Source organism: Gouania willdenowi, chromosome 20 (assembly GCF_900634775.1).
Source record: "Gouania willdenowi chromosome 20, fGouWil2.1, whole genome shotgun sequence".
Classification (NCBI taxonomy): Eukaryota; Metazoa; Chordata; class Actinopteri; order Blenniiformes; family Gobiesocidae; genus Gouania; species Gouania willdenowi.
The window spans coordinates 16,279,303-16,290,207 of record NC_041063.1 but is presented as its reverse complement, the minus strand read 5'-3'; positions in this window follow the sequence as shown (position 1 = coordinate 16,290,207).

Here is a 10,905-nt window from a genome sequence, read left to right as displayed (position 1 = left end):
AATTCAAGCAATAAATGCATTTATCAGTGATTTTGTTACAATTTTTAATGTAATTAAGAGGATTTTTGTGGCTTTATTTGTGAGGATATTAGAAAAACTGAGTCTTTTCAACAATTTGCAGTTAGAAATGACTACATTATTATAACATGTAACATAGGCTCAGGAAAATGGCAAGCCACTGCGAATGTTGTGGAGTTTGATTGAATTTGGGAATTTGAATTTGAAGTGACTATGATTTCTTCAACTGAATTAATTCCAGCAAGATTTTATTGTCTACTTTTTGAATAATATGTTAAGGTTTCATTTACTCATACAACTTACTTGTTTTTTTTTTTTTTTTTCAGGAAATTTACAGTGATCTGCTGACATGTTTTAACTGTCAACTGCCAGTCTTCTTTAGAGGCGTCTGCTGATTGCTTTGATGTATCCTTGTCTTTCACATAATAAAAAGTTGTCTGAATAAAACAAGGACACAAAGCAACATTGCAGTCAGCAGACACCTCTGAAGAAGCCTGGCAGTTGACAGTCAAAACATGTCAGAAAATCAAATTAAATTTCCTGAAAAAAGTTATGAATAAATACCATAAAATATTATTCAACTTAATAATTTTGCGCTCCCTATGTTTCCATCCATTTAAGTTTTATATTTAAATTAGATTAGTTCATATATTGAAACAGCAGATGTCAGCAAACACCTCAGTATAGTAAGTGGTCGTGTTCCTTTTGCTACCTCTGCAGCTTTAAATCATTTTTAGTGAAAGATGAACTTTTATTGCCGCCTCCTCTTCCACATCCTCTGAATGCTCTTTTTTTTATTTTTTTTATTTTTTTTTTAGAAGCAAACATTTCTTCATTTATTAATGTTTTTAATTCTGATTAAAGAAGAAGTACCCAATCATAGAAAATGATACAATAGACTTCTTTGCATCAAATTATTTAAAGGAGTCAGTTTTTTTAAATCTCGGGGCTTAAAATTATTCCTTTTAAAACACTGATTATGCACAATTATTCCTAACCATCAGTATGTTTTATTCCAGTCATTAGTTTGATTTTTTTGTATTTATTTTTATCAGTCCGTATGTGCTACATTTGAATTGCTAAAAAGCAACCGAAATCAGACATTAGGCAGTAGAAGCTACAGAAGCAGAGGGAGAATCTGCCTTAATTATTTACCAGGGCACTCCACTCCACATCTGAAGGGGGGGATGGGCATTAGGGAAAAGAAAAGTCAGAGTGGGGGAAGAAGGATGAGAGGGTTTGTGAATGTTATACACAATGTTGTAGTGCTGCTGTGTGTGAGAGGCTTTCCTTCAGCACACCTGGGAGTGTGCGTTTACCAGACAGGGTCATATTCTTTACACACGTCTCTGTTGCCAAACCATGATGTAGGATACATGTGGAATATCTTGCTTGTCGAATCAAGACCTTTTCATCAGATTTCTATAGATTTTTGACTCATCCTCAGGGTAAATATGTCACTTCTTTGAATCCTCGGAAAGGGTTGCAACATGACAAGAGCTTTGTTTGAAGAAGCAGCTCCAGGCTAAAGCCAGCAGCTGTGATCCAGAGGTGAAGAGCAGCAAAAGGAGGCCACCTCTGAACAAACGTGTCATCCCTTCCTTCTTTTCCTTTCTCGGCGACTCTTTCAAAGGACAGAGTGACGCAGCCAAAGCCACATGTCAGCTCAGCTTTATCTCAACCCCAGAGAGGCTCGGCTCTCAGGCATCCGCACAGTGCCTGGTGCCTCAGCCTTTCCATGCAGCATGACCAATTGTGAAACAGAATAACTACAGGGTGAGATGGGAGAGCGGGGGGTGAGGCGGTGTGAGGGCAGGAATGCTAAAGGTGCACACGGAGAGATGGAGAAATAGCTACGACATAGGTCACACGGTTTTATGCAGAACTGCAACCTTTACATTTGTAGGAGGTATTGTGTTGTGGATTATTCAGAGGCAGAACTACGTCTTGAATTTTATTGATACCGATGTGATGTGTGCAAACTGCTGAAGCAGCTGTTTTTTTATGTTTGTACACATTTACCAAAGCTTCACTGTACTGTCAGCTTTTCTTGATGGAGTAGGATTTACAGAAAAGTATAATCATTAACAGTCATTTTACATACAATTTTCTGTATTTTTTTTTTCTTTTTTTACAATTTTACACAAGACAATGTAAATTAATTAACAGATACTAGCAGTAATTTAAAGATTTACCTCTAGATTTATAGATAATTATCCATAATATACTATCACACTATTATTATTAGGTTTTTAAAAAGTAATTTAACAAGCAATGTACATAAAACTACTGGTAGCTTTTGTGTTTTCCATTATATAGCAAGCCATTAGCCAATCAGCAAAAACATGCCATAAGTTCTAGAAAGTGTCTCTTTGTACGGTTGCCTTACGGACAACCCCCAGTGCTATTGGTTACCGAAGTACACGTATGTAGTGGGTTAGGGTGAGTTATAACCCAATATCGCAACAATTTTTAGGGTTAGGTTTAGGTTAAGGTTTAGTTTTAGTCATGCGACCTAAACTGACCAATGACTGACCTATCACGTGACCTAAACTGGCCAAATAAGGGCGCTGCGTACGGATAGAATGTCGGTATATTGATGGGGCAACCGTACGGATAGCCACTGCCTAAGTTCTACTGAGACGAGATGGTAAAAATACAGTCTTTAGTCTTTATTTCAAAGAAATCAATCATGGTGTGGTTGCGTGTTGTCTTGTGATTCAAGAGTAAGGGTTCAGAAGAAAGACTATATTCATACATCCAACCAACCAAGAATCACTTAACAAATACAAGCAGATGTCTTCAAATTATTATTATTTTTTCTCTTTTTAAAGGGTTTCTGTACACACGCTGTCCAAACACAGTTATACTTCATCTAAAACTACATTGCTACATCAACAACATTTAGAAATTTGAGATATCAAAACGTTGTGGTTGTCAGGACAATGTCTTGTCTGTAAAGAGTTGGTAGAAGGACATTTTGCCACGGATAGAATAAAAGTGAGAGGATGTGTGGTGGTTAGATTGAACCTTTACATCCCAGGTCATGTACACCCACTTCCTGCCTGAGAGGGTTGCGGTTCTGTGCATCGTCGGGGGGGGGGGGAGGGATCAACCACACAAACACAAAGTACTACTTGTCAAGAAAGTACAAAGAGGATGTTGAAGCATTTTTAAAGAAACAGTTCTGTTTTGGATGTTAATTACATTTACAATGTAAAGCAGACCCTGTTCAACATTGACTTCTCTCTTGCCTTTGGCTTTCGGCCTTAATCTGGAAATAGGAGGACTAGAAGATGGATGGTGATCAAAATCTAAAGTGAGGCTCCATCTGATAGCAGTGTAAACATCTGTAAACCAATTTATCAAAGTCTGCCTTCATAGCTGAGAAATACGATTATAAAGTTGATCATTCTTCCTGTCGGAACATTAGGATCCAAACCAGGTCATGGCCATTTAATGAGTGTCACTCAAACACCCTGAACATCAACCTCATGGTGGTGCTATAGAGGCTATAGAAGTCACACCATCACAAAATCATCAAAGCACATCCTTTATTTAAGGCGGGGCTTTGATCCATAGAAGAGATAAGAAGTGAAGGATTTTCTGACAAAGCAGATTGATAATCTGTAGAATAAAGTATGTATTCCTTGCCTGAGGCATCACACACTGTCCTGCTGATGTCAAGTGTCCATCCATCCGCCACTGAGTTTCAGTCGGTTATCTGTAAACATATGTACAGCTCATATCATGGAAACACTTTTACATAAATTATCTTATGATCCCTTAATTTGCAGTGGCACAATAATGTGTATTATGTTTTTTTTTTAGAAATTGATATAATTTACTAATTTTTTTTTAAATCTTTGGCTAATAGCTGGTTGCCAGTTCATAATAAAATTCTAGAATTTCTTCAGGTTTAGATTTGCGACATTGTAATAACTACCTATTATAACTGTGTTATAGCTCTTCTCGTTCATTGCTTTCCAGCAATATATTCAATCACACAGAGTCTTCCCTGAACCACCATCCCCCATTCCTATCTGCATCACATTATCATACATTTCATTTTTATTTTTGTCCACATTTGATGTTTTTCGGAATCTGGCCTTTCAGTGGAGATCATTTACAATACCAACGGTGGACCAGAGCACAATATACCGTACTATAGCAGGCAGGGTTGTGATTCATTTTAATTGTAATTGTGTAATTGATAATTATTTACAATTATGACATAATTATCATTGTAAATGTAATTTTTAAAAATGTGTTGTCATAAGCATAGTTAAATTTAGATAATTTACTTTGTAATTGTAATTGCCATGAAAAATTTAAAAAAATGTGTCAATTTAATGCAAAACCGGAGAACCATGTTACAGTTCTTCACATATGCGGTTAACAATTATTGAAAAAAAATTTCATGTCAAGCTTTCCCACATTTTCCCATTTTAAAAACATTGAAATTGAGGGGTATACTGACACAAAAAAGGCTCAGATGCCCCCACAAAAAACCTATATTTTTATTGATTAGGAAGCCTAACAAGGTAACCAATAGATAGGAAAAAAATGAAATGATAGATATATGTTTTTAGTGTATTTTACAGTTGATTTAGGACCCATTATAATAAGAGATGCTAACACAAAAGGAAGGTTCACTTTTATTAGATTATTTAATTCAGGCTCGGAAATTGTGATTAATTGTAATTAAACTTTAGTTATTGAGAACGTAATTGTAATTGACCGTCTGAGGAGAAAAATAATTGTAATTTAATTGTATTTGCGAACAATGCTGATCACTGTAATATTAATTTAATTGTAATTGAACGTGGGCACATTTTTACTGTTTTCAGTTGACGAGTACATAAAGTGCCTGTTGGGCTGTTCAATTATTTGCACAAATGAGTAGTTTATGATCACAAATATTTATTTTGGTTTACCACGTCATGTCTCGAGCGCCATAGAAAATGCAAAAAGATGATGCTGAAAATATGATTTATTTTATTGTTATTTTTCAAAAGGCCCCTTGAAATGACGTGGATAATTCCTTTTACTGTGGCTAAAAAAGCCTAAAAGAAGGAGTTTCTTTCTATTGCATCCTGGAGGCACCTCTGAAACCACATCCTCATATAACAACAAATATTCCTTTAGTACAAATATTGTGTTGTCACCCTGTCCAACCCAGTTAAACTGGTTTCACTCTCCACTGTGATTAATGAGTCTATTTTATTGGTTCCTTTTTGCGTAACCAGGAAGTCCTATTGTTCTGGTAAAAAGCAGCAGGTTTGAGGTTTGTGACCTCCCTGTTCTCTCCTTTCAGTGACATATTTACTGTGACACCCACACCATTGCCCAGGCTTGGTTTAGAACCCAATAGGGAACTGTCTCTTACAGTTAACGTCAATTTCCACTTTAAAGCATCCTCCCACAGGGCAACTGTATGTGGTCCTACTCAGTGGACATATATAAGGACACACTTGCACACTATTTTGCGTGCTACTCACTAATGTGCGTGGAAAGCACGAGAAGCTAAATGTGGTGGTCTAACCGTGGTGGGTGATGTCTTTTCATTAGAAATTGTCAGGGTTGTTGCCATGGGTGTGAAACTGAAGCTTTACCGTGGGTGGCTTTCAGCTCTCAAACATTGCAGCTGCTGGAGGCAGGACATTACATAAACCCTCATTTTAATGCATCACTCAGAGTTGGGCTCAATTATAATTGTAATTGTGTAATTGATAGTTAATTACAATTACGGCATAATTGTATAGTGTTACTGTTATACTGTTGCTCTCGTAATCTGACTCTGTAATTGTAAAGGCCATGAAAATTTTAAAAAAAAATTGTCAATTATCATTTAATGCAAAAATGGTAACAGTTCTATGTACAGTTCTACACATATGTATAAGAATTATTAAAATATGTTTCATATCAAGCGTGCCCTCATTTTACCATTTAAAAAAAAAAAAAAAATCTAATTCAGGCATATACTGACACAAAAATATTAAAACCTATTTTTAATTGATTAGGAAGCCTGACAAGGTAACCAATAGATAGAAAAAAATAAGATGATAGATGTTGGTTTTTAGTGTTACAGCTGATTTAGGACCTGTTATCATAAGAGATGCTAACACAAAGTGGAAGGTGAACTTTTTTTAGGTTATTTATTTCAGGTTCAGTAATTGGGATTCATTGTAATAGAAAATCAGTAATTGAGAATGTAATTCTAAGTGACTTTCTGAGGATAAAAAATAATAGTAATTGAAAAAATGCTGGTAAATAGGTAATTGAAAATGGAATTGTAACTGCAAAATGTATTTGACCCCAACCCTGCCATCACTGCATACTAGGAAACTCCTTATGCTGCGTTCACACCGAATGCATCTTCTGCAGCACCGGACGCATCTGTCGCACGAAACGTTCCGCAGGTTTCGCAAGATCAAAAAATGTCCCCATTCGCTTCATACGCGCGTTTGAAGCGAAGCACCAGCGACGCTCCACTTGGTGAGTTTCACTTCCTGCTGAAGCGAGGAGCTGCGCTCCTTTTTCTCCTCTTATAAACATAAACCACCAGTGAAAAAAGCCTGTGTAATTAGCGGCTAATGCTATCCCAGCTCAGTGCCAACTTTCAAAGATGAAAGCTCCAGAGAGAACTTTTACCTGCTATTACCACCTCCTCGCTGATTCTCCTCCACGCCAAATCCTTCCTAGTCTCGTCCAGGTGGTCATGGTTGAATGGGTGAACAGACCGGTGTCGGCCATGACGGCCTGACGTCATTGTCAACAAAGACTCTGATTGGCTTTCATCATGCGAAACAGTCGCAGGAGTTCAATATTTTCAACTCTTGCGGATGTACGGATATGCGTAAAATCAGGTGTGTGCATAGATGTAGTCAACCCCTCACAACCGCTCAAATCTGACAACACAGCATGTGCGTCACTCAGTATGCGTCCGTGTCAAGCCTGTAAATCACTGCTCTACCTGAGAAAGCAAGGGGGGGATGTGGGAAGAAGGAAGGCAGCTTTTAAAAAGGAAAACTGTGCATCAGGGAGAAGAGGATTATGGAGAGCAGTGGCACTGACTGATAAAAAAAATATGTAGTAAAGGGACTGGATTCTGCAGAGCTGGTGGAGGTACGCAGATGAGTGGGTGTGTGTGAAAATGTCTTTAGTATAAATCTTTCATGGCAAAGTAGATAAATTGAAAACATTTTACTTTACTTTCCACGTTCAAATGTAGCGCTCGGATACAGTGTTTTCCACTGACTTTAAAAAGAATAAAACATCTTAGATGTTCTACTTTTCTGTGGCCTTCTTAGATTAGTTTTTGAAATAATTCTAATTAGACTTTTGGGGGGTGAAAGAACCACAGTTGTGCTTTGTTATTTTTTGTGTTTGGTAATCTTTAGCTGTTGCTGTGTTGAAGGGACGATATTTTGACAGAATCTGAAACCCCTAAGGGAGAATGTGTCATGATACGCGGGCCAAGCTGAGACAGGGTGAAAATTTGAAAAGGGACCGCAAAACCACCAGTGATAATAACCGCCAAAATAAGAGGAAGTGTGCTTTAGGATGTCAGTGTGTGTTTGTAGAGATGTTCTGTCTGTTAGGCACCAAATTGAAGATTATAACAGCTACACAGGAAAAAAGAAAAGGTTTTCAAATCTGAAATTCAGACCAAAATCAAAATGTTTTATGATTTAAGTTGATGGTCCTGATTCAAGATGGTACTATCTGTACAGAGTTTGGCATGTGCATAGGATTGGATATTGGTAGAGAAAGATCCTGGATGGATTTGGAACCCACGGTGCAGAGTGGAGAGAAAAGGTCTGTCATTATAGTAAAATGTAAAAGTTTGTAATAACCATATAACTGACAACATAGCTCATTTAAGTAGTATATTTCATGCAAAAATCACATTAAAGGAGCATAGGGCAGTATTTGTACAAATTGCAAATTGCGCCACGATCGCCCAGCCAGTAGGCTTCGACTTCCTGTAGCGGAGACTGTCAATCAAAGTGAATGCACGTGCATAAACTGTGCACAAAAACAAGGCCGTGCGTCACAACAGCAAACAGGTAAATATGATTTTGGCACTCACCTCAGAAATGTCCAAAAGAATAACTGTGACCCAAACACCTCATCATTGCAACCTTGTTATGTTTCGCTCTGCGCGTGCACGGAAGTAGAGGCGTGGCTTCTGGTAGATTGGCAGAGGCAGGGGAAGGAAATGGAGCTGTTTCGGGAGGGACATCAAGACGTTCACTTTTGAATTTTCTCTCTCTCTTTTCATCCTCCGGGTAATCGCTTTAAACCTTACTGGGTAAATACATGGATGCACAAATTAACTCCCTGGATTAGATTTACCATAACCGAATACAATGATAGATGGAGATCTGGAACAAGATCTGGAACAAGAACTGGAGAAGAAACCAATGACCAGTAGTATTTTCTGTAGAAAGAACAAACAAATTAAGGAAAAAATAGTGTTATCTTGTTGGACCAAAGCCCCAACAGGTGATCTTTACCAACACACAACATCGTCTTTGCAAAGCACACTGATTCTAACCCTCCCTCTCTGCTCTTAATCAATCTGACTTATGTCAAGAGTTTTGCCCTTCACCCTCTATCCAAACCACTAATGCATCGTTGAATGTTCAAGTCGCTAACCTGCTATCAAGGTTTATGTAAGGCACCATCCATTTATGGCATCTAGCCTGTGTTGAAAATATAGAGGCTGTAACAGACAGGTTCTCAGCACAAGGAGCCTGTGTTTGTGACGGCACCTGAACGGAGGTCTGTGTTTACCCAGGGAGAGGTAAACAGAAAAAGGCAGGTGGGCTCAGGTTGCTGTTTCCTCCTGTGAATACAATCACGATGATAATAGAGATCAGGACATGAGGCGGAGGGTCGGTCAATCACTTATCTAGTCGTGAGTCATCAGGAGCTCCTTCTGTCAACAGAGGTCTCGGGAACATTGAGAGTATTTTGGTATCTTGATGCATCTGGGTTTTCCACAGCATCATGGTCTTTTTTTTTCAGTTTTCCAGTTGCTGCCTGTACATGGTTGTGTTACACAAATATAAAAGACACAAAACTGTCAAATTAAAGGGTTCTTTTTAAAATTCAGTACACTGTGTTCCCTGCCTCCAGTTCTCTGTAGTGGAATACAGATGTAACATTAGTAGGAGGTTAATTAGGGTCTTCCCATTACCATAATCACTTGCTGTCATCTGAATTACTCTTCCTGCTTTAAGGCGTTACAGTGCAATGGCTATGCATTTATTATTAAATCATTCATATAAAATACATTCATGTGTTGGGTGAGGTGCATATTGAATAAAGTAACTGTTTCTTAAACAAAACAACTGAAGGGTGTGGGATACATATGTATGTGTATATACGTATATATGCATATGTGTGTATCCATAAAATGAAGAGTCCGTCCTTAAGACTGCTCTACTGTAAAGTGTCTTGAGATACCATTGGTTATGATTTGGTGCTATACAAATAAAGATTGATTGAGTGATTGATTGAAGTATTATTTTTGATTTCAAAATAGTAGAAACAATGACTGGCACAATCAAAACAATAATTACTTAAGCGTTTATGTCCCAAGGAGATGCCACACTTTGATTGACTACATTGTCCCTGTATCCATAGCAACAGAAAAGCTACAATGGTTCACATAATTATAGAGTTTAGGGATACACATCATTTTAGCTTGTCTTTTTTTGTGGGTATTCAGCAATTAACTTGATCAAGGTTGGATGACAGTAGATAGAAACACTTCAGGTTCTCCTACACAGCAGCTCCGAATACGAGATAAACCTATTAATGTTCGTGGTTAGATCACAGTTTGGTTTTTCTTACCCAGTAACACCATAATGTGTCTCATTCAGTGGGCTTGACAACAGCACCGTGCCCTGAAGTTAGCCAGCTGGCAGCTGCTGAGTGTTTTCTTCTTTTCCCCTGCAAGACATGCCCTAGATTCTCATCATGACATTTCCAACAGCCTGAAATCCCAGGACACTGAAAGAACTTTGGTCTTCCACTTGCATCGTAGTTAAAAGAAGTCTAAACCCAAATGACAAGAACAGCACAGCTCAAAGACTATATGTAACCTTTACTAGTAGGAATAAGAGGAGATTTATGAGCAGCAAATGGAAGCTTGTAAAGGTCGACATGTTTGAAGAACTGTGATGTAGTGATTACTCGATGGTGTGCATCATTCAGGTCATTCCAACTGATTTTATGAGGTTCAAGGCGTCTGATGGTTTCCATGGTAGCGGAGATTCACCCCTTTTAATTTGTCTTCCTTGTTCAGCTGGGAGCACAATACTGGCATCTAAACACTGCGTCCACTGGTCCAATTCTCATTTCCTACATTAAAATGGAACTAAGCACTAAAACAGATTGATAAAGGGGAGGGAATTTAAGGGGAGTGGTGGGCTGGCCTAATGATTAAGGACAGAGGGCTTGTAATCGGAGGGTTGACGGTTTGAGTCTCACTGGCCAACACTGTGGGATGTTGAACAAGTCCCTTAACCCCAATCCAACTGCTCCCCAGGTGCCTGCAGCTGGCAGCCCACCACCACCCCCCGGGGAAAATGAGTCAAAATGAAGAGAAGAATTTCACTGCGCTGATCAATAATGGTTACATTATTATTATTATTATTATTATTATTATTATTATTATTAATCCTAACATGACAAGAACATGATATGCAAACACCGATTGCCTGAAATCTCAAAAATGGCACCGCCCTCCAGGGTTGGGGTAATTGATAATGAATTACAATAATGGCGTAATTATAATTGTAATTTAAAAAATCTGTTGCTGTCGTAATTGTTATTAAATGGCCATGAAAATTGTCAATTATTATTTTAGCG